Below are 27,915 nucleotides of genomic sequence, written 5' to 3'. Positions count from 1 at the left end.
GCCTAGCTCCACTACCCTAAGGAGTACAGGTCACAATCAAAGTGAGAGAGAGGCTTCTCCAATTGGTGTGTGTGGTGTGAGTGGTGGGAGGCCCCTTTTACAGCCCTTGAGGTGGGTTCCCACCAGAGTTATACATGGAAACACTTGTAACCGCCTTTAGGAGGATCAGAACAAGCTTCCCGCCAAAATGCACCTGGACGGGAAGTGGGCCAGGTTCGGCCGACCCATGGGGTCGGCCGGCCCCACTTCGCTGCCTCTGGCCACCGACCTTCTCTGGTACACAACCTGGTGGGCCCTGATGTTGGTACGTCGGTGCCGGGGTTTGGTTAGTCGGTTTGCTCTCACGTGTGGGCCTCTTTTGGATATGTTACGCAAGATGCGATCTTCTGTGGTTTCATCTGTGTATTCTTCGTGTTTTCTTCTTATTCCGAACTTATGCTCCTGAAATCATAAATCTTCGATAACAACTATGGAGCTAGGTTAGTGATACAAATATGCGAGTAAGAGATATAGTTTTCCTTCTTTAGTGAGAATAGTTGACGGTCATATTTTGAACTTAACGATCGTCAACAGTCCGATAAGAAGGACCTTTCTCCATACCTGATTAGGTTGAGGTTGAGTCATCCGTACCTGGATAAGTAGATTTGGACGATGACATCTTCTTCTTATGCCACACCTTCTTGGTTTTTTTGGTGTTGTAGGTGGTGCGGGTGATGGATCCTCGGGCATTAGGTTGTGTATTTCCCAATCATCCCATGCTGGTTTCTTTGGGGGCTCATGAATTTCCCAATCTTCCCAGCCAGGTTCAGCATATAGCCCTTCTTCTTCGTTATCCTCATGAGTCAAGAATAGTTCCTTCTTGTTTTGGAACCTGAATTTCATGTTCTTTTCCCATGATGAGGATGCTGATCTTCCCAGTTCTTACATCTATTCTGGCCTTGGCATCTCTCAAGAATGGTCACCCAAGAATGAGAGATATCCCTAGATTGCCTTCCATGTCGAGGACCACAAAATCCTCAAATATGAAGGTATCCTTAACTCGTATCGATAGATTTTTCAACGATTCCCTTGGGATATCATATGGTAGAGTCGGCCAGCTACACACACATCATGGTAGGGAAAAGAGCAGGATAACTTAATTTCTCAAATGTTACCTTGGGCATAATGTTGACACTTTCTCCAAGGTCGCACAGAGCCTGCTCGAAATGACAGTCGAAGATCGAGCAACTTATCATTGAGGTACTAGGATCTTCTTCGAGTGATGGTGCTAGTTCACCCCATGATCCTCTTCTTGGTCATGTAACCTTTTCTATATAACTTGAGTAGGGTGATTTCCTTGATGGCCTCCCCATCTCGTGGTAACTGCATTGACACTTTCTAGGGTAGATTCGGGTTGCCCTAGGATCATCCCTGTACCAACAGCGGGAGTACCAGCAGCCAGCTAAGCTAATTGAGTTTCGAACATTTTGTTGAAGCTCCGCTGATTCTTGATGACAGTGGGTAATCCATCCAGCTTGGCATGAATGGTCTCCCGGGAGTTGTCATTAGCGGCTAGCATATTCTGTATTGTTTTGTTGACCTTTACTTGGCCGTAGACAAAATTCCTCAAGGTAGGTTGGTTAGGATGAAATGAATTTGAATTTCCATTGCCTCCTTGGTAGAATGGGCATGGTTGATTCCACCACTGACCTCCTTGTGGATGAAACCAATTATTGTTGTTCAGAAACATCGCTTCCTCCTGGGTCCTAGGCAATCATTGCCTGAGTGTCCAGTATTCCCAGAGACCTTGCACATCATGTGAGCATCCAAGACTTGAAGTGTTTGTGTTTGAGCCTTACCTTGGGAATAGCCCACAAATTTCTTGAGGAGGAGATCAACCTTTGCAGCGAGGATGTCAGTTTCCTTGGCTATATGCATGGCCTGCTGGTGTGATTGGAGTCGTTCATTGCTCCAACCTTGATTGGACACCATCTTCTCAATTAAAGATGTAGCTCTTTCACTGGTCAGTGAGAAGAAAGCTCCACCACTAGCAGCATCTACATGATCACGGGCTGTCTGAGTCAGCCCGTTGTAGAAACTTTGAAGTATGAGCCAATTGTCTATCTCGTGGTGCGGACATGCTAGGATGTACTCCTGAAGTCACTCCCAAGCTTCAGGAATGGTATCATTGGATACTTGCTGAAAGCTCGAAATCCTTCCACGAAGAGCATTTGTTTTGCCCGTCGGGAAGAAATTCGTGAGGAATGTCTTGGTGCAATTATCCCAAGTATTTACTGCACTCTTGTTAGTATAGAACCACAGCTTTGCTCTCGCCAGAAGAGAGAACGGAAATAGACCGAGCCGAATCGCGTCTTGCGACACTCCCTTGATCACAAAAGTACTGCAAAGCTACATGAATTGCTTGAGGTGAGCGCCAGCATCCTCATTGGCCTTACCATAGAAAGGGATGGCTTGCACCATCATAATTAAACGCGTCTTGATCTCGAAATTCTCCACTCCAGTGCTGACTTCTGGCCCGATAGGGACATTGGCAGCAAAAGGAGTAGAGTATTCACAGAGAGTCTTCTAGGCCATGGAGTTGGAAGTGGGTGGCACAATAATGACTGGTTCAGTTGCCGAGAGTGTACGTTGGGGAGGTACGACAAGAGATCAAACTCTTCTCAAAAGTGATTGGATTTTGCGTGAAATTTTGCGGCAAATAAAAACTGGTCATACACTACCCTGTTTTCATCACAAAAAAGGAGAAAACAAGCCAAGTTAGCTTGTTGATTTCGTTCATTACCTTGCCAACTTATTTAACTTATGCATTCCCTGGCAGCGGCGCCAAAAAATGCTTATTGATATTTTGTAACGTCATCTCTAGATTCAAGGTTATTAAGCCTGTCCCCAGCTATGGCGTCGAAAATGCCTGTTGACATTTTTTGGCGCAATCACAAGGAACAGAATTATTCATGAACCATGGATCACTCCGCTAGAGCACGGAATACCGTTGTAGCATTTTACCCGGGAGTATTTTGGGGTGTCAGTTATATCTCCGCAGGGAAGGCGGCAGCTAAATTGTGTAGGTAGGTTAGTGAACTAATTTCAACGGAATATTCAATTGTATAAATAAGGGTAAGATAAATAATGGATAGAGGTTGTGTAACACACAAGTTCATCCTCAGCTCAAATAAAAGATAAAAGGTAGGGAGATAGGAAGAAGTTAGTAGCTCAAGTTCTAATGTACTTAAGTTAATCATACAGATTACTGAGCACTTTACACTTTACTTATGATTATCCTTAATTTGGTCAACCTAGTACTACAGGGAGACCCCTCATGACTGGCAGATAAATCTGACCGAGCCATCATGGTACTAATCCAGGGACTTTCTACCCCCCCCTAACCGAATATGGAGGATTACGATGGCACAAAACAGGGGTGTCACCACCTGCAGGCAACCTCTACAAACCGTGGGAATGTGCGACATCCAGCAACATTTAACTAACCAAGACATCATGTCTACATTAGTAAGCAATACTCTAGTGTCCCGCGCGGAGCCCCCACCCTTCGGATGGTCAAACATCATACTAGAACAAACTTTCGAATACTGGAATGGGTACCAGTGTACTAAAGCTAATTGTCTAAACATGCAAAGCATATAGCAACAAAGAAAACTAATCATGAAATCTATGTCTGACACCGTAGGAGATATATAGAACATGCAAATATAAATAAGGGAAAATTAGATCCGTAGCATCAAAAGAATCAAAGTATAGAAAAATACCATCGAAAGACTGAGGTTGAGAAAATTACCATCGAAAGCTTCCTCCGTTGTTGCTTTCTACCACTCCCTTTAACTGGACATCAAAAAAAAAAGAAACGAGCCGAGCGCGGTCCACGGCCGCCGCCTGCCAGATATCTTCTCGCCGTTGTGCCCATCTCCACCATTGCCGCCACCCTAGCAGAGCTTCAGCTTGCTACGCCAACCCACCTCCGGTCCTTCTCCCCACCGCTCGGCCCCAAAAATCGATTAACAGTGAGATCCTCGTACTCGTCCTCCTCTTCCCCGCCTAAAGCATCACCGGAGTTGCTGAAACATGGGCGCGCCGCCGCCGCATGCTGCTGGCCACCGTCCGACCATTGTTCCCTCGCCAAGCCACCTCGCTGTGTGTGCCTCAGAGCCATGATGCTCGAGGGCCTGACCCTCGTTGTCCTGACTTGACACCGGGTTTGGATTTGAGAATTTGGAGGAGCCGCTGCTTCTGTGGAGGCGCGTCACTGGCCGAGCGTGTTCGTGATTTCTTCGGCCAGCTTGCGTGCGCAAGCGTTTGAGCCAGGGGATGGGTCGTCGAAGGCGGAGAAGGCGGCGGCGAAGGTGAGCGTGCGGGTGAGCACGGCGACGCCGAGGCCGAGCAGCGTGACGGCGCCGAGCAGCAGCGGCTGGGTCATGATGCCGACGATGATGGAGAGGAAGATGGCGAGGAGCTGCATACCACGCGTTGAGGGGCACGCTGGAGGGGCCGGGATGAACCAGATGAGGACGCCCGTTGCGATGGTGACGAGGAGCGGTGGGATGGCGACGCCCTTCAGCGTGGGCTTCCGCTATGGGGCGGGGGAGGCGTTGGCGGCGGTTGGGGTGCGGTGAAGACGGACTTGGAGGGGAGGGTGTGGGAGAGGGAGATGGGCTTGGATGCGCTCGGGGAGCGCAGTGGAGGGAGAAGGAGAGGGAAGGGAGGTGGGAGCGGGCGCCGAGGTGGTGGCAGGTGAGCGGCGAGCCGGCGAGGCCGCGGTGGAGGACACCATGGGGTGGCGGCGGGTGAAGTGGTGGTGGGGCATTTTTTTGTTGCTGATTAACGCTCAGTTAACGGGAGTGGTAGAAAGCAACAACGGATGAAGGTTTCGATGGTAATTTTCTCAACCTCAGTCTTTCGATGGTATTTTTCTAAACTTTGATTCTTTCGATGCTATGGATCTAATTTTCCTATAAATGACTATAACATAAGTCTATTACAAAAGATCGAGTATTGCAAAGGAGAACTAGAGGATGAACTCATACCTATACTCCGAAGCAATCTCGGGGACCTGATGACTACTACTTTCAGCCTAAACTCCACTAGCCTAAGAGCTAAACAAGAGGGGAATGATGAGCTTGAGCCCTTGTGGTGTGTCCTTATTCTCACCCCCACTTGTATTTATAGAGGGAGCAAGAGGGACTTCTCGGCCGAATTGAAGTAGGGGAATCACCTATAACCAATATAAGGAAGTCACCAGGAAGCTTCATGCCCAAGTGGTAATAAGTCGGTGGCGCCTTGGGCTGTTCGGCCGACCACCAGGTCGGTTGACTTATGGTGGGCCCCAACCACCCCCAACTTTGACTAGGCGGCTGCCCTGTGGGCCCTAAGGCCCAATATAGGTGATTGGCATTCCATCTTGGTCGTTTTCTGCTGCATGTGGGGCCTTTTGTCCTTTGAATGACATGTGTCATGTTCTGATTGGTCGAACAATTTCCCATTGGATCATAGGGTACTTGCAAGCTGCCTTCTAGCTTATATTCCAACATTGTATATTTCCTATGGGCATAGTGGGTTTTAGCACTATTTTAGATAAATATGAATGAAAGAAATGCAAAGTCTCAAGATTTTCTAGATCAATTTGACGCTTGAAAATGGTCTCCAGCAAGCGTCAACAACTATGAAGGGTAGCGTGGCAAAACTCCTTACTACTATCGGTGCTACACAAAGGGCCACAAGATGGACGATTGCACAGTGGAGTTGTATTGTGAAATTTGTGACTGCACTAAGCACACCTTGATACGGTGTCCCATGTACCGTTCGGTGCAGTCTGACACAAGTAAAGCTACTGCCTTTGCTATGCCATGTGGCTATGCTGTCGAAGGTCTTGGCTTCTATTACATCAACCCACCTAAAAATTTCAAGAACATGGTAGAGTCCAAGACGGCAGTGACCAAAGTCACTGAAGGCCCAATCAAATCAGCCAATGTGACTTCTTAGATGGAGAGGTTGTTCCTAGGAGATTGGCGCTAGGATGCGGAGGAGACCAGCACAAAGACTTTTAGAACTGTGTTTCCATCCAGGGCGGAGCTACAGCTCATGGTGGAGTGGGGCGTGTTACACACAAAATTCCCAGGTACAACATTGAGATTTGAATAAAGCAGGGGTGGTGATGAGATCAAGTATGCGATGGCCAAGGTGTGGGTGCAATTCACATGGCTGCCAAAGGAGCTATGTGAGTTTGTGATGATCTGGGTGGTCAGCTCAATCCTTGGTGTGTCAAATGTAGTAGATATGAAATTCACCAAAGAGTATGATATATGTCGCCTCCAAGTGTTTGTTCTGGACCCCAACATCATACCCCAGTTCGTCGATGTGGTGATTGGGGATTATTTCTATGGACTCCAATTCAGTGTTGAGGAGAACATAGATGAAAATAATCCTGTACCAATAGAAATGGACTTTGGGTTCAATGACAATGGGTGGAGTATGATGCAGGTGATCAGAATAAAAAGGACAATGCACTGACTGATGGTGACAAGGGCAAGGATGTGAAGAAGGACAATGCGAAACAGAGAAACACCAAACGAACTGCACCGAAACTTAAATGGTTGCAGCTGTTGGGTCGTGACCCGTGATGGCGGGCAGCGTGACACCTGGGCTGACCTCGATGCTGAAGCTGGACTTGCACATGAAGGAAATTTTGGCAGGCAGGAAGGGTGCGGCCCTTGCAAGCCCGGTGGAGTTGGCGGCCATCCCAAAAGTGTCGGCCTCTGAGCTTCGTCGCAGCAAGTGATTGGCGGACACCAGTGACGAGGTGGTGCTGCACCAGGCCTCAAAGTTGAAGTCTGGTAAGGAAACTGAGATCCAGTCTACTAAAGGTGACAGTTGCAATTCCTCTTCGTTTTGACCTTTTCTGGAGGAGTATATGTCGATGTTTAGCCACCAACCCTACTCAGGGATATCCTTAGCAGTAGGATTGTAGGCAAGGGATCGACTAGCTCTGGAACTCGATGGTACAAGGAACACAAGGATTTAGACAAGTTCGGGCCCCGAGGTGCATAATACCATGTGTCCTATGTGGTTGCTTGTATTGCCTTAGAGGTTGACGTCATGTTCCCTCTTTTGAGGGGGTCCCTACCCACCCTTATATACTCTGGGGGGACAGGGTTATATGAAAAGTTCTAGCTGAGTACTGTTGGAGTCCTACTCCGATAGGATCGGGTAGTTTCCTTGTACTAAACTAGTTCTATGCCTATTCAGGTATTCCTTATTCTAGAACATTATGCGCCTGTATGCAGTCCCGTTGCCCCCGGTCTGATAAATCAACAGGAGCTAGAGATGTCGGGTAGGCAATGCACAAGGGCTAGAGATGAGAAGCTGGACATAATTTTAATGGCAACGGAGTGGGAAGAACAATTTCCACTCTCAAATGTCAGTGCACTCACGCATATCTCGGATACAAGCATATCTTCGAATTCTAGCAAATGTCAGTTCAAGTTTAAAATGTCAGTGCACTCACGCATATCTCGGACCACACACTTTGGGAGAGTGTGGATCTTGGTTCCACTCCGATGGAAAGATGGCAAGCTAAGATTAGGTGACTTCGCCAACACTTACGGGGATGGGCCAAGAATACAAGTGGTGCACTAAAAAAGGAAAAGAAAAATATTCTATACAAACTGGACAGTTTGGATAAAAAATTGGAAACCTCAATTTTATCCCCACAAGAGGTTGATCTTAAATAGTACCTGAAGAACATACTAGCAGAAATGCTTAGAGAGGAAGATATTATGTGGTACTAGTAGGAAAAGGTTGAGTTACTAGAGGTAGAGGTGACTCAAACACCAAGTACTTCCAGCTGATTACTAATGGAAAACATAGAAAAATGAGGAATTATAAGTTACAAGATGGGGACCATATAATAAGGGGTGATGAGAAACTAAAGAAATAGTCCACCAGATAATAATAATTTTAACCTAGATGCGACTCATATAGATGATATTCTCCAAGTATCAGATAATGAAAATGGGATCCTAACTCCGGAGTTCACAGAAGCAGAGGTGAGAGAGGCTATTTTTCAAATGGAACATAATAAAGCCCCAGGACCTAATGGTATTAAGGGTGACCTAATGGCATTGTTCTCTGAGTTCCATAAAGGAGAATTACCTCTCTACAGCCTCAACTTTGGAACAATTATCTTACTTCCAAAGTGTAAAAAAGCTATCAAAATTCAGCAATACAAACCCATCTGTTTGCTTAATGTTGACTTTAAAATCTTTATAAAAGTGGCTCAATGGTGGCACAGAAGGTTATTAGTCCTACACATACTGATTTTCTTCCTAGTAGGAATATTATGGAGGGGGTTATTGTTTTACATGAAACCATCCATGAACTACACAGGAAAAAAACAAAGTGGAGTCATTTTTAAAATTGATTTTGAAAAAGCATATGACAAAGTAAAATGGAGTTTTGTCCAACAAACACCGAGAATGAAAGGTATCTCACAAAAATTGTGTGAATGGATCGAAGCTTCATCCAAGGGGGGTCATGTGGGTATCAAAATCAATGATTAGATAGGACAAAACATTCAAACTTTGAAAGGCCTGAGATAAGGTGATCCGCTGTCACCCATTTTGTTTAATATAGTTGTCGACTTGTTAGCTATCCTAATAAATAGAGCTAAGGATGAGGGTCATGTTACGGGGATTGTTCCTCATCTTGTAGATGGCGTCTTGTCTATCTTACAATATGTTGACGACACCATCCTTTTCATGGACCACGATATTGAGAAAGCAACTAACATGAAGATGTTATTATGTGTTTTTGAGCAATTATTAGGTCTTAAAAATAACTTCGACAAGAGTGAAATATTTTGTTTTGGACAAGCTAAAGAGTTGGAACAACAATACTCATAATTATTTGGTTGTTAATCTGGGAAGTATCCTTTAAGATATCTTGGCCTTCCAATGCATTTTAGAAAGCTTAGCAATGCAGACTGGAGGATAGCGTTGGAGAAGATATCATCAATATAGAGCAACAAGATGATAAAATCATCACCTGAGAACCTATGGAAATATACGCAATGGTCCGAGCTACTCCTCTTGTAGCCTCGCTCCCTCATAGCTGAGTCAAATTTCAAATACCATTGTATTGGTGCTTGTTTTAGGCCATAGAGACTCTTTTTCAGTTTGCACACATAGTCTTCTTTGCCTTTCACAAGAAAATCCTCAGGCTACTGCATGTAAATCTCTTCCTCCAGATCACCATGAAGGAAAGCTGTCTTCACATCCATTTGCTCAACCTCCAAGTTGAGCCTAGCTACCAAGCCGAGGATCACTCTAATTGATGTCATTTTCACCATAGGAGAAAAGATATCATCAAAATCAACACCTTTCTTTTGGCTAAATCCTTTCGCAACAAGCCTGGCCTTGTACCTTGGATGTGGCGTGTGCTCTTCTTGCTTGATTATGTAGACCCACTTGTTTTTCAAAGCTTTCTTGCCCTTGGGCAACTTCACCAACTCATATGTATGATTCTTATGCAAGGAATCCATTTCTTCTTGCATAGCTTTCATTCACTCCTTTCTATGCTTATCTTCCATTGCATCTGCAAAACACTCAAGTTCTGAACCATCAGATAGTAACACCACATACTAATCTGAGGGATACCTATTGGAAGGAACTCGATCTCTGCTAGATCTTCTGAGTGGAATTGCTGATGGATCTTCTGGTACTGATGGCTACTGATCCGGATCATCAATTTCAGCATCAAACTCATGCTACTGGGGAGCATTTTCATCACTTGTACCATGCAGATCATCTAGTGCATCATCTGCAGCATCACCTTCAGCTTGTTGTGGAGCTGGAGCCATAGGAATTGGGTCTAAATCAACCAATGGATCTTGCTGAGGAACTTGCACCTTTGTCTTCACAATATCCTCAATTGTTTGATCTGCAACAAACACAACATTACGGCTTCTCATAACCTTCTTTGCAATTGAATCAAATAGTTTGTATCCAAACTCATCCAATCCATAGACAAGGAAGATACACTGTCGTGTCTTGGCATCAAGTTTCAACCGTTCATCTTGAGGAATATGAACAAAGGCCTTGCACCCGAACACTTTCAAGTGATCATAAGAGACATCGTTGTTATACCAAACCCTATTAGGAACATCTCCCTGCAAAGGATAGGATGGTGAGAGATTAATAAGATAAACTGCAGTCATCAAAGCCTCACCCCAATAGCTCTTAGGTAGCTTTGCATGTGACAGCATACACCTCACTCTCTCCACAAATAGTCATGCTCATCCTCTCAGCAATACCATTTAACTGTGGTGTCTTTGGGTGAATTGGTGCCTAATCCATTGCTCTTTGCAATATGCATCAAATAGCCCAATATACTCTCCTCCATTATTAGTGCGAATGCACTTAATCTTCTTCTCAGTTTCTCTCTCAACTGAGGCTTGGAATTGCTTGAACACACCTAGCACTTGATCTTTGGACTTCAAGGGAAAAGCCCAAACTTTCTTGTAGAAATTAAATCATCAATAAATTGACAAAGTATTTAGTACCACCAATTGATCTTACTGACATTTTGCATACATCTGAATGCACCAAATCTAGTAACAGTGGCCTCTTGTGAGGAGGTAGACTCTTGAAAGCAACCCTGTGCTGCTTCCCAACTATACAATCTGCATATTTGTTCAAATGTACACCTTTCATCCCTTTCAATAGATTTTTCTTCGCTAGCACAGTTACCCCCTTCTCACTCAGATGCCCAAGTCTCTTGTACCATAAAACACAAGGGTCTTCTTTCTCTAATGCATTGACAGAAACACTAGAGAGCTTAGTAGAAACATGGTACAAAAGTGAAATTCTATTACCTTTTGTGACTACCATGCTGCCCTTGGTGAGCTTATACTGTCCATCCCCAAATCTGCTAGAATACCCATCAGCATCGAGCAATCCAACTGAAAATATATTGAGTCGAAGTGTCTCAACATGCCTCACAGACTTGAGGACCAATTTGGTGCCATTATAGTCTCTAAATGCACATCTCTCTTTCTAATGATGGCTGCTCTATCATTGTTGCCCATCTTCACAACACCAAAATCACCTGCTGTGTAGTTTGTGAAGTACTCTCTATGAGATATAGCATGTATGGTAGCACCGCTGTCCGGTATCCAAATCATCTCATCACCATTCACATGGTTGATGGTTGCATCATCAGAAGATACAGTGATCTTCTACTGAGCAGTGGAACAAAAACAACCCTCATTACCTTCATTTTCACCATCAATGACAATCATCATCTCATCAACTGCAAAAGTAATGCGGCCAGCATCACTATCACTATCATTATCATGCTTCTGGGCTTCCTTCTTTTGTTTACCCTTTTCTTTTTTCCATTTGTGGCATCGCCACTTCTTGTGTCCCTTCTCATGGTAGTGGTAACACACCACTTCACTATTTTTTCCTTTTGACTTGCTTCTACTTTCAGCTGCACCTTTCCTCGGGCCTCGGCTCATACTCCTCCCCCGAGACTCGGCGCCTAGCACCCCAGAATCAGAAGAGCTACTTCCCTTTTCAGCAATCCTTCTGGATTCTTCATTTAGCACCTAGGTCTTGACAAGCTTCTAAGTAACAACACCATTAGGGGCTGAATTACAAAGAGTGACTTTCAAAGTCTCCCAAGTGTCCGGCAATGAGCCAAGTAGCAGCAAAGCTCTAACCTCATCTTCAAATGAGATTCCCATCGAGGATAGCTGACTAATAATGCATTGAAATGCATTCACATGATCAGCCATAGGAGCACCCTCTCGGTACCTCATATTCATCAATTGCTTGATCAAGAACATCTTGTTAGTACCTTTCTTTCGGGCATACAACTCCTCTAGTTTCTGCCGTAAGGTACGTGCATGTGTCTCATCACTGATATGGTTCAAAACATTATCATCAACCCATTGTCGAATGAAACCACAAGCTTGACGATGAAGAACCCACCAATCATCATCGGATTTGTCATCCGGCTTTGTCTCAGCAAACACTGGCTTCCTATACTCTTTGATAGAGAGCAAATCCTCCATATTACCCTTCCAAGCTTGGTAATTTGTACCATTCAATGATATCATCTTGCTGGTATTTGCTTCCATCTTCAACACAAGGCAAATCAGCAAGTGAGTCAAGTTGAATACAAGCTGAAACAATCTGAATTTAAGCTATTGATACCACTTGTTGGGATAAAGGCACTAACAAATGCACTACTTAATCCCTCATCTTGTGATGACTATTGAGGAAAACATCTACCAATAGATATGCAGCGGAATAGTTAGAATCACATGCACAAGAGACATCCATTTACGTGGGAAAACCTCCTCAAGGTGAGGAGTCAAAACCCACGGGACGAATCGGTCCACTCCAAGCTTCCACTATAATCAACAAATGGTTACAAAGAGTCTTATCTAGGACCTCTAGAGGATTACACCAGCAGCAACATATTCACCATGACACACTTGACATCAACAATAACAACAACCACAACTATCTAGCAAGAGGTATGAATACTTTCAAACAGAGAAGCCACAGATACTGTCCACTTCGATAATCAGTTCATATCTCACAAACCACAGCTCTACTGTGCACAAATTTTAGTAGGCAAGTATATCTACGAGTCTTCTAATGACTGACAAAATTTTAGCTCAATCGGACACCGTTTGACCACCCAATCAAATCATCTACTGAAACTGCAGTCACCCGAACTGACAAAACCCCTATCAAATCTGATGCTTTGCTCAACGAATCCTCAAATCAACTGACCAGATCGAAGTACTCTAATTGTAGAACGAGCTCACCAAGTTTGGCGCAATCCAAGCACGTTTGAGCCTCCAATCACTGGTTTGAAGCAGATCGGTTCACAGCCACCAAATCTGGACAGATCTCCTTCTCCTTCTTCTTCCTCTCTTCTCTCTAGTTATGTTGCGTGTGTTCTGCTCCTCTCCAACTCAAAAGTCATGGCCAGAACCTGGTAAAGATGAGGGTAGGATTTCCTTGCTTGCTACTTTCTCTCAAAGAGCAATCTCAACCATTGATTGAAGCACCTAATCAATGGAGCATAAGCACTGGGCTTGTGGGCTGTTTTCATGAGTTCGCTGGGCTCCAAATCATCTTCTATGTGGAGGGATAGCTCAACACCCTCTTGAGTAGCTACGATCGTTCCTAGCTAATATCATTGTGCATCTGAGAACAGCATGGTGGTCCTTTGATGCGAAGTAGCTGTCTCTTATGAAACTGTTTGTCCATATGGTTTTAGTTATAGCCTTTAATTTGATCCAAAAGCCACGGTCAATTATCTCTAAATTTTACCTAAAACAAAAATACTTTCTTTGGAATGCAGCATATTGTTATGCCACTCAAACTGTCTCATCACTTCTGCCATTACTGAATGAACTCAGTCTTACCGGGCACGACAAAATTGGTTTAGTCATCTCCAGATTGCTGGGTTAGGATCTTTACACACTGAATGTCTGTATTCCCTCGTAGCAGATCTTCGTCTAACATTGATATAATTCTCAACAAGTGGTCAGCAGAATTTACTGACTGTTTATACCTTTTGAGCATTTCTAGACCTGCTCAATCATTGTCCCTATCTTTTTCCGGCTCTATCAGGTGGAACATAACTTACTTATATATAATATATTTCCTTAATGCAGGGTACATATGCTAAACTTGGGACTTAAAAAAGGATGGCTTGCTGCCTCCGTACTTCAAGCTATTTTTGGTTGTAGAGAATTTGCACAGATCATCAACATTTGCCAAGAATCTGAAGAAGTCAAGGAAGGCACAACTATAAAGATTAAGAAGTGAATATGCAAGTGTGAAGTGACAATTCATTTGGTTAGTATACTCAATACTGATACGGATGGCTTCCGCTTCACCTCCCCCGCCCCCTCCCCTCCCCGACGCCCCTAGAGTAGCCACCAGCCTCCCGCCGCCGCTCACCCCGAGCACGGCGGCCACCCCTCCGTCCCACCCCTCCCCTCCGGCATCGGAAACCTCCCCCTCGGCGACCCAGGCGGAGCGCAGCAAGGCCCAGCGTTGGAGCCGTGACACTCCGCCATCCACCCGTCCTTCAAGGAGGTCCTGCTAGCCGCCATTCATCCAAAGGCGCCGTCCGCAGTTCCCTCGTCCCCCTCCACCCAGTCGGACCGGCGCATCACTGCCCCTCCTCGGATTGTGCTGCACCCGGGAGTTCCTTGTCCCACTGGCTCTGCTCCGGTTGCGTCTGGCGGCTGGGAAACGGTGGTGAGCAGGAGCTGACCGTGACTCCGGCCCCCGCGATCGCTGCGGAGGTGGCCGTTGACGTCGCGTCACACGAGCCGGCCTCGGCGCCCTGCCTGGGCGATCTGAGCCACTCTGCTCCGGCTACTCCGGCCCTCGTGGCATCTGCGGGAGTGGATTTTGCGGTAGCGGATGTTGGTGCCGCTGCACAGGTGCTTGCTGGAGGGCCCTGCTCCAACGACGACCCTGATCCAAGACGTCCGGCCCCGTCCACTGATGCTGCGGCCGGTGTCGCGCCGATCAAGGAGGATGAAGTTTCTCTCACGCTGGCCCGTATGCTACTGGTAGCGGGGGATGCGCCTCCGGTGCCTACGACCAACGTTGACGGCAATCCCCTAACCCATACGACCAGTTTGGCTGCTTCTCCCCCGGCTGAGGCGACCACAACGGAGGTACCGCCAAGGGCTGCAACCACCACCACAACCACCTTGGCGAGTGTTCCGGCGGCTCCACCATCACTTGAGCCTCGCTTCGGGCAGGTTTACTTTCGGCGCCAAAGGCAATCACAGATTGCGGAGGAAGCTTTGATGCCTGTGGATGCTACCACACCAGCACGTCCCAACACTCCCAACTCAGGTCAGAGAAAGCAGTTCTTGGCAAAAATCACAAAGAAGACGGTGAAGATCCTTCCTACGCCAAGCACAAGCAGGCCACACTCCCGCATCAGTACTCCTTGTGCTCCTCCGCGGCGCAGCCGTCGCATTGCCGGCATGGAGCCGGCCACTCCTGGCGGTGGTGGGGCAACCTCGAGAACAAAAAAGAAGGTGATGCGTGCTCTGGATATCATTGGGGAAATGGCCGGCATCGACTAGCAGAGCTTGGAGGAATACAGCAGGCTGTTCTCCGGCTCGGCAAGGCTCCCAGACTCTCAGGCGTTGGCACTTTCAGCCCTCTTTGGATGGGCTGCCCCTGATGAAGAAGAGCTGGCCCGGGTGACTGGCTGTTGATTGCTTCAGCCAAGGTCGCATTTTTCTCTTTTTACAATGAATCCCTCCAAATTACTCTATTGGAATGTGCGTGGATTGAATTCTAAGGCACGCCAAGATACTGTAAGAACCTTGGTTAATTCTGGGCGTTTTGAGGTTGTTTGTTTACAAGAAACGAAAATGGCTGGGATTTCTCGTGGGTGTATTCTCTCTTTGCTGGGTTCAGAGTTTTCCCATTGGATCGAGCTGCCTGCAGTTGGGGCTAGTGGAGGTATTTTGGTGGCGTGGCGACATGAACTGGGTCCAGCTACTGCCTTCAGAAGTGATACTTTCAGTCTATCTGTGCAGTTCTCCCCGGCCAGCTCGCAAGCTTGGTGGCTTACTTGTGTGTATGGTCCTCAAGGTGATGACAATAAAATCCTATTCATTCAGGAAATTAGGACGGTGAGAGCTGCCTGTCCCGGACCGTGGTTATTGCTTGGGGATTTCAACTTAATTACAAATTCCGAAGACAAGAACAGTGGGACTGTTAATAGAGCAATGATGGGAAGGTTTCGTCGCTTGATCAGTGACTTAGAACTAAAAGATTTGCCACTGCTTGGTCGGAAATTTACGTGGTCTAACCGGCAAAGCTCACCAACACTAGTCAAACTTGACAGAGTGCTTTGCTCATTGGAGTGGGAGCAAATGTTTCCTAACTGCATGCTACAAAGTGGTGCAACAGAGGGTTCGGACCACTGTCCTCTTATTCTAGGCTTAAATGATGTCTATCCTGGGAAAGCGAGATTTCATTTTGAAGGGTTCTGGACCAGCCTGGAAGGTTTTCAAGATGTTGTTGCAGCAGCTTGGACATCTGAACCAGTTTCGAGCTGCCCCTTTGACACCCTGGCAAGGAAATTCAGAGCCACTGTTAGAAATCTTCTGAGCTGGAGTCAAAAGAAAGTTGGCCATGTGAACTCACAATTAGCACTAGCCAGAGAGGTCCTACATCAACTAGAAATAGCACATGATTGTCGTGTATTATCCAGGCTTGAGTTATGGTTAAAAAATAAACTCACGCCACATTGTTTGGCCCTTTCTTCCCTGCAGCGTACCATTGCCAGAAGTAGGTCTCGCATTGGTTGGCTTAAGGATGGTGATGCCAACACAGCCCTGTTCCATTCTCATGCTCGCCACCGTAAAAGGAAAAACTTCATATCCAAACTCACCACTGCTGATGGAACAATTCTTACCAATCATGAGGAAAAGGAGAAGAATATCTTTGAGTTTTATACCAACCTACTGGGCAAGAGTGTGGACAGAGATGAGACAGTTAATCTTTCAGAGCTAAACATGCCGAGCATTGCCCTCAATGATCTTGAGGCTCCTTTTTCAGAAGAAGAGGTCTGGAAAACAGTTAGATCGCTGCCTTCTGACAAAGCCCCTGGTCCCGATGGGTTCACCGGCAAATTCTATAAAGTTTGCTGGCAGATTATAAAACTGGACATTATGTCTGCAATTTCAGCTGTTTGGAGGAGAAAATTTGCCAATTTCGAGTTGCTAAACTCAGCCTATGTCACCTTGCTGCCTAAAAAAGAGGATGCCACTAGTGTCAAGGATTTCAGACCCATTAGTTTGGTTCATTCCTTTGCCAAACTAGTAACAAAAATCCTTGCCAATAGATTGGCTAGTTATCTAAATCAGCTGGTTTCTCCTAATCAGAGTGCTTTCATCAAAGGTCGATTCATTCTAGACAACTTCATGTTGGTCCAGCATACTACAAAGTTCCTACACCAACAGAAACAGGCTCGTATTCTGCTCAAATTGGACATTAACAAGGCTTTTGACTCAGTTTCATGGCCTTTCCTATTGGAAGTTTTGAAACAGCTGGGTTTTGGTCCAATTTGGTGTGATATCTTAAGTGGGCTGCTTCGAACATCCTCTACTCAGATACTACTCAATGGTTCACCAGGAGAAAGGATACATCACCAGCGCGGCCTAAGACAGGGAGATCCTTTGTCTCCCATGCTTTTTATCTTAGTCATGGATGTGCTTTGTCACTTAATAAAGAAAGCTGCGGATGAGAATATGTTACAACCACTTGCTAGAAGGGCGCTGCAACATAGGATCTCTTTATATGCAGATGATGTTGTGCTTTTCTTGAGACCTTCAGCAAGAGATATTGAAACTACTCTTGATATCTTTCAACTCTTTGGTAATGCCTCTGGGCTCACATCAAATCTCCAGAAAAGTAGTGTTCTTCCCATACAATGTGCTGAAGATGACAAAGCTTTCTTGCAAGAAGCCCTGCCATGTCAGATCTCTGAATTCCCTTGTAAGTACCTGGGAGTTCCTCTCTCTCCTCATAAGATTACTAAGGCACAAGCACAGCCCATTATTGACAAATTAGCAGATAGACTCCCAAGTTGGAAGGCTGATCTGCTCACCAAAGCTGGTAGAATGATTTTGGTACAGTTTGTGCTTACCTCAATGCTCATTTACATTCTATTGGCTCTTGAGTTACCACCTTGTGTTTTAAAAGGCAATTGACAAAATAAGGAGAGGTTTTTTTGTGGAAAGGAAGAAAAGATGCTAGAGGAGGACATTGCCTGCTTGCTTGGCCAAAGGTCACAAGACCATTTTGCTTGGGAGGGCTTGGTATTTCTGATCTTCAAAAATTGGGGGTGGGCCCTGAAGTTGAGGTGGCTTTGGCTACAGAAAACAGAGCCTGAAAAGGCATGGGTACTCTTCCCCATCCAAGCACAGCCCCAAGTCCACTCTTTCTTTGAAATGGCTGTTCAAACGGTAATTGGTAATGGAAAAAATGCCTGTTTTTGGACAGATAGCTGGCTGCTTGGTCAAAGCTTAAAACAGATCCTGCCACATTTGTTTAGTGCAATACCAGCAAGAGCAAGGAAAAGAATGGCTTATGATGCTCTCACAGGTGGAAGATGGATTTCAGACATTAGAGGAGCTTTAAGTGTGCAGGTTCTAGTGGAATATCTCTACCTTTGGGACCTTTCTATTGTTGAATTGCAGCCAGAAGTGGAGGACTTACATATTTGGAGGTTTTCAAATTCTGGGATATACACCACTAAATCAGCCTATGAGGCCTTTTTCATTGGAGCTACTCATTTTGGTTCGTGGGAGAGAATATGGAAAAGTTTGGCTCCAGGGAAATGCAAGTTCTTTATGTGGACGGTGGCACACAATAGGGTCTGGACAGCAGATAGACTTGCTAAAAGGGGCCTTAACCACCCACCGAAATGCCCACTTTGTGATCAGGTTGGAGAAACAATTGATCACTTATTGGTCTCCTGTGTCTTCACCTGACAGTTCTGGGTCCACACCTTGCAGCAGTTTGGGATGCAAACCTTGGCGCCACAGTTGGATGATCACTGCTTTATTCATTGGTGGGGGGAAACTAGCAGCAGGTTCTCGGGTCAGGTTCAAAAGGGAATCAATTCCATCATTATTCTAAGATCTTGGTTAGTGTGGAAGCACAGGAATTACTGTGTACTCCTCATTTATCCCGGGTCATGGCAGCCTTTAGAGAAGAGGTCCAACTATGGTCTGTAGCTGGGGCTCGAGGAGTTTCTTATCTCCTTGCCCTAGCTCCCACCTCCTAATTGCCCTGTGCAGGTGGTCTGGTCCTTTAAGTGTTTAGTGTGTCTAAGAGAGTGTGTTCTTCCTAGGGTGTGTTACAGATCCTTTATCCCTGTAACATTTTTGTTTCGGGGGCTCTTCCCCCCCCCCCTTTTCTTTCTTCTTAATATATTGATGCGCAGCTCTCCTGCGCATTCGAGAAAAAAAAAAGAATATGCAAGTGTCAAAAATTAATGAAATGATTGCAGGCAGAACAGGCAAGCTGGAGTAGGATTCAGATATTGATGTTCTTAGTTGTTATGTGATGTTGTTCTTTGGTTCATGTGGATATAAATATTCGATATTCGGTTGAGATTAATAGAAAAAAGAAATGCATGCTAATTTTGAATTTCAGAATGCATGTGATGTGCACTAATTAAGGATGCTCCCCCCCTTTTATGAACATATCACTGTTCACTGGTCGTTGGAGATATGTTTTCTCAATCTGCGTCTCCGATGAGATCAAAGGAGATATTTTTATAAAAAAAACACGTCATCAATGACACTCAAAGTAGACGCGGTTCGTAATAAAACACGTCACTAATAAGAAGTCACTGGTGACGTGGAAAACACGACACCAATTATAGTCACATTGGTAACAAATTTTGTGAGGTCACTGATGTGTGTTGAGCCGTCTCTCCAATCTTATGATTTGGCATAGTGCTTTCTTGGCATTTCTGGTCTGTAGTTTACACACAAGTTGCTCGGTGCATGAAGCAGGGCTTGAATGCCTCTGATTTAGTTATTGAATCCTGACATTGCCATAAAGCTCCAGAGCACCATCAATTTGCTCAGTATAGTGTACTCCTGATTTGGTAGGTATGCCACTTTGGCGAAAGTCCACTGGCGATCTCACTTGTTACCAGAATGGAGCACCACAGCAATAGGTCGTGGAACTGAGGTCAGACGAACCGGTCCCTGCGTCGTGCAAATGCGTCAAAGGCTTTTGCAGTACAGAGAAATTAAAGGTGTTCTGTCAACAATCATTCCAGAAATGTAATCTTGCATGGTCAGTGCTTACTTTCATTCTGTGATTTTGTATAACTTATTGGAACACACAGATTGCCTCTGCTCGTGTCCCTGGCTGGACACCGAGCATATGCAATACCAGCAGTTACCTCGTCAACCTGTAACCTGTTGGCCTGCTTGTCGTTGCCAGTGAACCACACAACCGCACCAAACCCACCACAGTCATGAAAAAATGAGGGTAGCTAACCTGCACTGAGTCTTTACTATTAGTCTTTTTACGTCCTTCAGTTCTCAACCATTCATCACCAACCCAAAATCCACAGCTTCGAAGACTTGACAAAGGCCGCATGCGGTGCAGGATGACTGTGTGGCATAGGTGCCCATGGAATGCAACCATGCAAGATATATTTAGAGCTAGAAAAACTAGCTTTAGTACCGGCCGTATGGCGCGGTTAGTACCGGCTGCCGCAACCACTACCGGCTGGCAGACCATTTAGTACCAATCGCAGCGACCGGTACTAAACACGCCACCCACGCCATCCAAAAAAGTTGTGAGGATTCAAACCCACAACCTCTAGCTTTCGTGTGTAGCTTCCTTGCCATCGCACCGATGCTAACAACAAGCATGGTCCGGATTGTTACTCAGGCAACTCTGCACAATAAATTTGGCTTTGCGAGTTCGCTCGGCAAGCGACTACCTCCAACTTGCTATCGACTACTTAGACTACTTGCCGACTGCTCCGACAAACTCAACAAGATGGCAACAACTCAAGCATTACCTGACCCAGATTCAGATTGCGTTTGGAACAAGCTGGCTCCAACCTGCTTCGGCGGGTCAATCGAGCAGGATGTTATCCCCGATTCCGAAAAATTTTCAAACAAGGATGTTCAACTCAATCAAGATTCCACTCCAACCCTGATGGCGATTGCACAAGACATGACCAGCATCAACCAAGAACCTCCCTTAGCTCCACCAATTGTGACGGTTACCGCCCAGACGGAAGACGAGCCTATGGAGGACTATCTACTCGCTAGCTCATTCCTCTGAAAGACTCTGACGAGTGGAGTAGGTCTAGCACCAACAAAGTAATCCTAAGGGATTCACTTCTGTCCTAGTTACAAGACAAACTACTCAGCCCCCTGTCTTTCTCAGGAAACGTAGGGGAAGATCGAGTAGAGGTCTTCATCAACAAAGTAATCCTCAGGGATTTACTTTTGTCCTAGTTACTAGACAAACTACTCGGCTCCCTGTCATTCTCAGGAAACGCAGGGGAAGATCGAGTAGAGGTCTTCACCAACAAAGTAATCCTCAGGGATTTACTTCTATCCTAGTTACTGGAAAACTTCTTGACTCCCTGCCTTTCTCAGGAAACGCAGGGGAAGATCGAGTAGAGGTCTGCACCTACAAAGTAATCTTAAAGGATTCACTTCTGTCCTAGTTACAGGACAAACTTCTCAGCTCCCTGTCTTTCTTAGAAAATGCAGGGGAAGATTGAATAGAGGTCTGCACGAACAAAGTAATCCTAAGGGATTCACTTCTGTCCTAGTTACAGGACAAACTACTCGGCTCCCTGTCTTTCTCAAGAAACGCAGGGAAAGATCGAGTAGAGGTCTTCACCAACAAAGTAACCCTCAGGGATTTACTATTGTCCTAGTTACAAGACAAACTACTCGGCTCCCTGTCTTTCTCAGGAAACGCAGGGAAAGATCAAGTAGAGGTCTTCACCAATAAAGTAATACTCAGGGATTTACTTCTGTCCTAGTTACAGGACAAACTACTCGACCCCTGCCTTTCTCAGGAAACGCGGGGGAAGATTGAGTAGAGGTCTGCACCTACAAAGTAATCTTAAAGGATTCACTTCTGTCCTAGTTACAGGACAAACTTCTCAGCTCCCAATCTTTCTCAGGAAACACAGGGGAAGATCGAGTAGAGGTCTACACCAACAAAGAACCCTGCGGGATTCAACTATGTCCTAGTTACAGGACACCCTACTCGCCAGCTCATTCCTCAGAAGGACTCTGACGAGCCGAGTAGTTCCTTAGGCTCTATGCCTATCTGGATAATCCTACAAGATTCATCTATGTCCTTAATTAGGACAATCTACTTGTGTGCTCGATCTTTTTTGTAGGGCTAAAAAGAGCCGAGTAGTTCTTAGACTTTGCACCTACCTTGGGAAATCCTACAGGATTCTCCCATATTCTAGTAATGGCTCCAACTACTTGCCTCATGAACAAGTAGCATACGGAAGCGACTTCAGAAGGGGACTAGCTCCTATATTCCAGCAATGTTCCGTGTACTGGGTCGCAACCAGTCCATGTGTTTGCATTTTTGAAGGGGACTAGGTCCCATATTCCAGCAACGCTCTATGAACTGGGTCGCTACCAGTCCATGTGCTTGCATTTCTGAAGGGGTAATCCCCATGATTCCAGCAATGCTCCATGTACTGGCTCGCTACCAGTACTACCTGCTTGCGTTCTTGAAGGCTCATCGTACCAATAACTTCAATCAAAATTTAGTGACAACTTGGCAGATCCCTAGGCTCGGAGGCTGGCACTGCCGACCACTAGACGTATCTCCACTAATCTTCTCAATTTCTATGCTACTCGGCACTTCTGCTATGGCTTTGCCAGTTCCTAAAGCTTGGGGAGCTGCGCACCAATGGATACTCAACATGGCTCCTACATCTCTCCTAGCTCGTAAGTTCGGAGGATGGACATTTCAAAACTACTCGATGCTAATTCATGTGAAGACTGGAGGCCAGAAAATTTCTACACCGTGTTCCATGACTTTTGGATTCAAGGCTCAGGGGATGTGGGATACGTGTCATCAAAGACTTATTTTTCTATTTTTTAAAGAGGAAAGAGGAAAAAGACTGAAGTGACCCTCAGCCTGATTCTACGATTCAACCTAAGGCTCAAGGACTACTCCATATGGAGCGCGAGTACTTCGCACCATAAATGACCAAGATTTTGGGGCTTGAGCACCTCACAAGTACTTGGAAGATCACTCGAAGTATTCAAGAAGAAGGTCCAGAAGCACTCGATAGATGTTCAGATCGCTTGAAGTACTCGAAGACGTCTCCTCAAGTATTCGATGCCTGCAGGACTCGGGTACGAATAGCTCGGGGGCTTATCAGACCCGGGGCAACGGGACTGCTCATAAGCATAGAATATTCTGGAATAAGGGATAACGCATGGATGTACCTTACCCCTTCTGTAACTACCCGAATAGGTGTAGAACTAGCTGTACTACCTGTCCGGTTGTAGTTGGACTCCAACCGTATTCGGCTAGGACTTTTCATGTAACCCTGTCCCCCCAGAGTATATAAGGGCGGGCAGGGACCCCCTCGAAACATAACAACACCTAAGGTAATACAAGAAATCACACAGGACGTAGGGTATTACAAACCTCGCGGCCCGAACCTATCTAAATCCTTCTGTTCCTTGCACCATCAAGTTCTTGAACTAGTCGATCTCTTGCCTACAATTCTACTGCTAAGGGTATCCCTGAGCAGGCTTGGCGGCTAAACAGCGACACAGAACAGTTAATGAAGCTCTCACTAATAGATGGGGCATTCAGACAGCAAGAGAAAGATGGGGCGTGGGGTTCTCTGATAAGAGATAGTGATGGTCACGGTGTGTTGGCAGGAGCTGGGCACCTCGCGGCTGCAAGACGCCTTGTCAGCCGAAGGTGAAGCTTGTTTGGTAGCGCTCATGCAGCAATGGAGCTGGGGATCTCCAGAATCATTCTAGAGAAAGACTCGATGAATCTGGGTCGGGCCATTACAACCTGTGTGTTTGATCAGGCACCAGGTGGAGTCATCTTTAGAGAGATAAAGGAGATATTGTCGCTGCATTTTAGTCCTGAATCGTTTTTACTCCTCGTTCATGTAATAAGTGTGCACACGAGTTAGCTCATTTTGGCCTAGCTAGGGACCCGGATCAGTCGATTGTTTGGCTTGATCCCCACCCTATGGTTTCTGTTGGATCGCGATGCTGCTAATTCAGGGTCTGGTGCGCATAAGTGATTGAGAAAAGGTTCAACAAAAAAAACTCTGTGCTCAGTAGTGTCCCTATATATATGATGTCTTTTTTTAGATCCTAAAAGGGTACGTGAACAAAAAGCAAAGTACCGCTATCAAATAGGGTATCACGTGCCAACCAAAAGATCAATAGACTTTGAGATTCATTATTTCGAAATAAAAGTAGTAAATGGCTCATCAAACTACTGACAAAGGACCGGAACGTGGCAACAAATTTTATGTAACTGATACCTACTCCCTCCATCCCATAAAAAGTGCAATTCAAGGTTTGAAAAACATTCCACAAAGAGTGCAATCTTAGAAATTAGAATTCAACTATATCTACCTAATTAAGTGGTCAGATTTGATTTGCATACCAAAAAGTAACTGCATTTAGCCAATAAATGAGGGCATAAGAGTCTTTTCACGTCACCACAAATCTGTCTGAAAAAATTAGAATTGCATTTTCCATGGAACGGAGGGAGTACATACCAAACCGCTCTCAAAAATGCAGTGGGAAAAAGTTAAAGGGCATTCACACTTTTGGGCTTGCCTTATGAAGATAAAGTGAGAGTTTCTCCACTTTGTAACCTTCATTGATGAATCACAAATTCAGATCTAGGAAGATAAATGGTTGGTAAACAAAACCCTGCGGGAACAATACCCTATCCTACATAACATAGCCCGCCATAAGCAGTAAACTGTAGCAGTTCTCAATACTAACATCCCCACACTAAACAAACAGATTTGGATTCTAAAATCCCAGCTGAAAATTAAGATTTTCTCACAAGGTAACTATGTAGAGGGATTATTTAGACCAAAGACAACTTAGCAAAGCGATGCAGCAAGAGGTGCTGCTTTTGTCATAGGACGAAACAATTAAACACCTATTTTTAGAATGTCGTTTTGCGCAGGATTTTTGATCTATTATTCGTGTAACTTCAGACCTTTCTCAAACTCGTAGCGTGTTCCATATGTTTGGTACATGGCTTTGGGAAACTACAAAAGAGTTTAATCTGCTTGTCATGCTAGACGGTCTCAACTTGTTGAACACAATGACTATGCAGGAATAATTAGCATTGGCTTTCAAAAAAGAAACATAATTTTTCTCCTTTACAGGCTATACATATCCAGTCTCTATACTTGGGTTATCCTACACAAGCTAGCATCGCATTCGCAAAACTTGATGTCTGCAATGACATCTCAGCGATTGGCGCTTGTGGCAAAGGAGGTTTATTACCTGGGCAGATGGGTGGCAGCGTATAGTCTTCGAATTCATTGTCATTAGAATGCCTGCTTTTGTTGCACCTTTTTGTTGGCTCTGTATATTCTGTTTATGAAGAAATCTGGAATTTCATTCAAGGATTTGTATTATATTGATGTAAAAACCTGGAAGTAAAAAACTTTCTGTTATAAAAAAACCTTAGATTTATGGTCCTGTTTGTATCTGTGAGTTTATCGCCTTTCAGTGGCGTCCATTAGGTGTCACGGGATAGACGGTTTGGAAGCAGCAATCTTTGACGGTTTGGAAGCAGCAATCTTTGCCCGGAAAGTGTTGAGTTGTGGCGGTGTGGCTGGCTGGCTGGATATGGCATACCTGTCAACAGAACATGTGGTTTGTGACTCCAATCACATGCACACACAGCCTAACTTGGTTGGTAGAGATTTAGTTTGTCAGAAATTTCTCTAGCAAAAGGTCTAGCATCTGACTAGATATCTCGTGAAGAGATATATCTTGCTGCAATTTGTACTCTTATCAAATTAGTGAATGATGACTGAAATTCTGAATACTAGTGTGAAACTCTATTGTTTTGGAGTATACCCACGGTTTCAAATGAAACGAAAAATGAAATTTCACCATCCTCACTGAGGACAGGTAAAAAGAGGAACAATAAGGAAAAACAAGCATTCTTAACGTAACTGAATACCTTTCATTAATTAATTAAAAAATAATTATCTTAGGCAAAATTGGCCTGGAGACTGAAAAAGGTGATTTTTTCCACGAGCCACTAAAAAAAATGTCTTTACAACAACACATTGTAAATCTATGGTGGTTAGGTACAGGACACCACATCTAATATTATATTCATTTTTAGTAAGAAGCCACACAAAATAACGATTATGCCCTTGCCTCTCTATCTCCTTTCGGCGCTGGCCCAAATCGCAGCACCCATCAGACTCCCAACGCAAATCAAGAAGGCAAACCACGCCTACTGCATCCCGGCATCCGGCCCTGCTGCGACCCGATATCCGCAAGGAGCGATATGGCTTCGCCTGGGGGCGCGGTGACCTGACCGCACCGCAACGCCCGCGGTGGTGTCCGCGCCACACGGGCCAGCACCACGGGGTGAACCCGTCCCACGGCGCCCGGTGCGGCGCCAAATGGTGTAGTAGGAGCTGCCAAAAGTACTGGTTCTCGATGTAGATGAAGCTCATGGCACGGTGGATGGCGTGCATGGAGGCCGTCCTGGATGCTCCAGTCCAGTCGATGATCTGGTCCTTGCCGCTAACTAGCCCATCCCTGGTGGCGTCATCGGAGGTGTCCGGGAAACCGAACGCAGCGTTGCCGTCGATGGACCAGAAAAGATGCGCATTCCACACCTCGTTGTCCTCCGGGAATGTGGACGGGCGACGGTGGGATGATCTTGTCGGCTAGGTCCCAGAGCTGGACGAGGAGTCGAGGAGGTCCTTGCCACCCTGCTTTGTAGAGTACGTCCAAGGACATGGGGCCCTCGAGGCAGCAGTGGATGTCATGCCAGGGCTCCCTGTTCCTGCCCTTAGCGATGGCAGCCGTAGCGAATTTGGGCTGGTGGAAGTCATCGTGACCGACCACGATGATCTTCTAGTGATGTGTGAACATGGTGGAGATTTGCAGGTCATGCATGATGCTCCCGGAATCGTCGGAACCGGGGGCATAGCACGGAGTGCACATTGGTGCCTTGGACGTAGTTCATCTTCTTCTCATCGTGCGTCGCCCTGAGGCCGTCCTTTTTTAGCACCCCGACGGATAATGGTACACTTGTCTTTTTATATTTGTATTGATAACTCTTTGAGGAGAATATATTATTATAAGGGTTATAGTTTCCTTGCAGCAAATTGATACTGAATTGTAGTGTGTTGTGGCCAAGACATCTTTTTTTAGTGGCTTGTGGCAAAAGCTACCTTTTTTCAGTGTCCAGCAGACAAATAATTGTAATCTCAACTTCTGCTCCAATAGCAGAAGCTAGTAACATTCTTATTTTGGAAGAGTGGTTCTGTTGAGTGTATCTCGCGTGGACTTCCATTTGATCACACATTGCAATTGATAGACAAAACTAATATGGCGTACTGCTTTTTTTACTAGCTTTTGTTTGGTTGTATCTGTTGTATCTGACTCACATAACGTCATACTGCACTAGTAACAAAAATCTACTTATCTGCATACACAGGGACAGTTGACCACCCCAAACATATAGAAATAAAGCAGCTTTTTTCTAATGTATTATATAAGATATGGCTTTTTTTATTTTGGTATAGAAATTTCTGTGGTTAAGGACAGCGTTTTACTCAGCAAGTTGACAATTGTGTTCCTTTTGAAAGCAACATCAAACCCACAATTTGGTTGTATTTTACACTCCTTTTCCTTGACTAAAGTACTAAGTTTTCATTACAAGGACTGTAATTTAATTTCCCATAACTCTATTAAAATTCGGTTTGGGAAGATATTGGCTTGTATTAGTAGCCGTAAGGCATCAGAGCAGCAATAACTTGCTCAGTGGTGGACTCTAGATATGGTAAGTATGGCACTTTGGATGAAGTACACTGTCATTCTCAACTATCTATTACTCTACCACAATAAAGCACTACATAGGACATAGCCATCGGCAGTAAAGCTAAAATATTTGTTGCCACAATATGGGTTCGCCATTCTAGAAATGTAATAACTTTTGCATGGTAAATTAAATTTTTTATACAAGTGGTTCACTGAATTGCAGGTTTGAATTGTTAGCAGCCCGTTAGCAGATGTACAGTGACTTCTGTGGCACACAACCCGGCCCCTTA

At 45.2% G+C, this 27,915-nt stretch overlaps 1 non-coding gene across 1 annotated transcript; it reads left to right on the top strand.

The window, feature by feature from the left end:
- The first annotated feature begins 2,101 nt into the window (after positions 1 to 2,101).
- Positions 2,102 to 2,207, top strand: LOC120693632. Its single transcript, XR_005683090.1, has one exon. It is a non-coding gene; the product is annotated as a small nucleolar RNA R71 (small nucleolar RNA).
- Positions 2,208 to 27,915: the final 25,708 nt, after the last annotated feature.

Source organism: Panicum virgatum, chromosome 9N, assembly GCF_016808335.1.
Source record: "Panicum virgatum strain AP13 chromosome 9N, P.virgatum_v5, whole genome shotgun sequence".
NCBI lineage: Eukaryota > Viridiplantae > Streptophyta > Magnoliopsida > Poales > Poaceae > Panicum > Panicum virgatum.
This window is presented reverse-complemented; position numbering and strand designations above follow the sequence as displayed.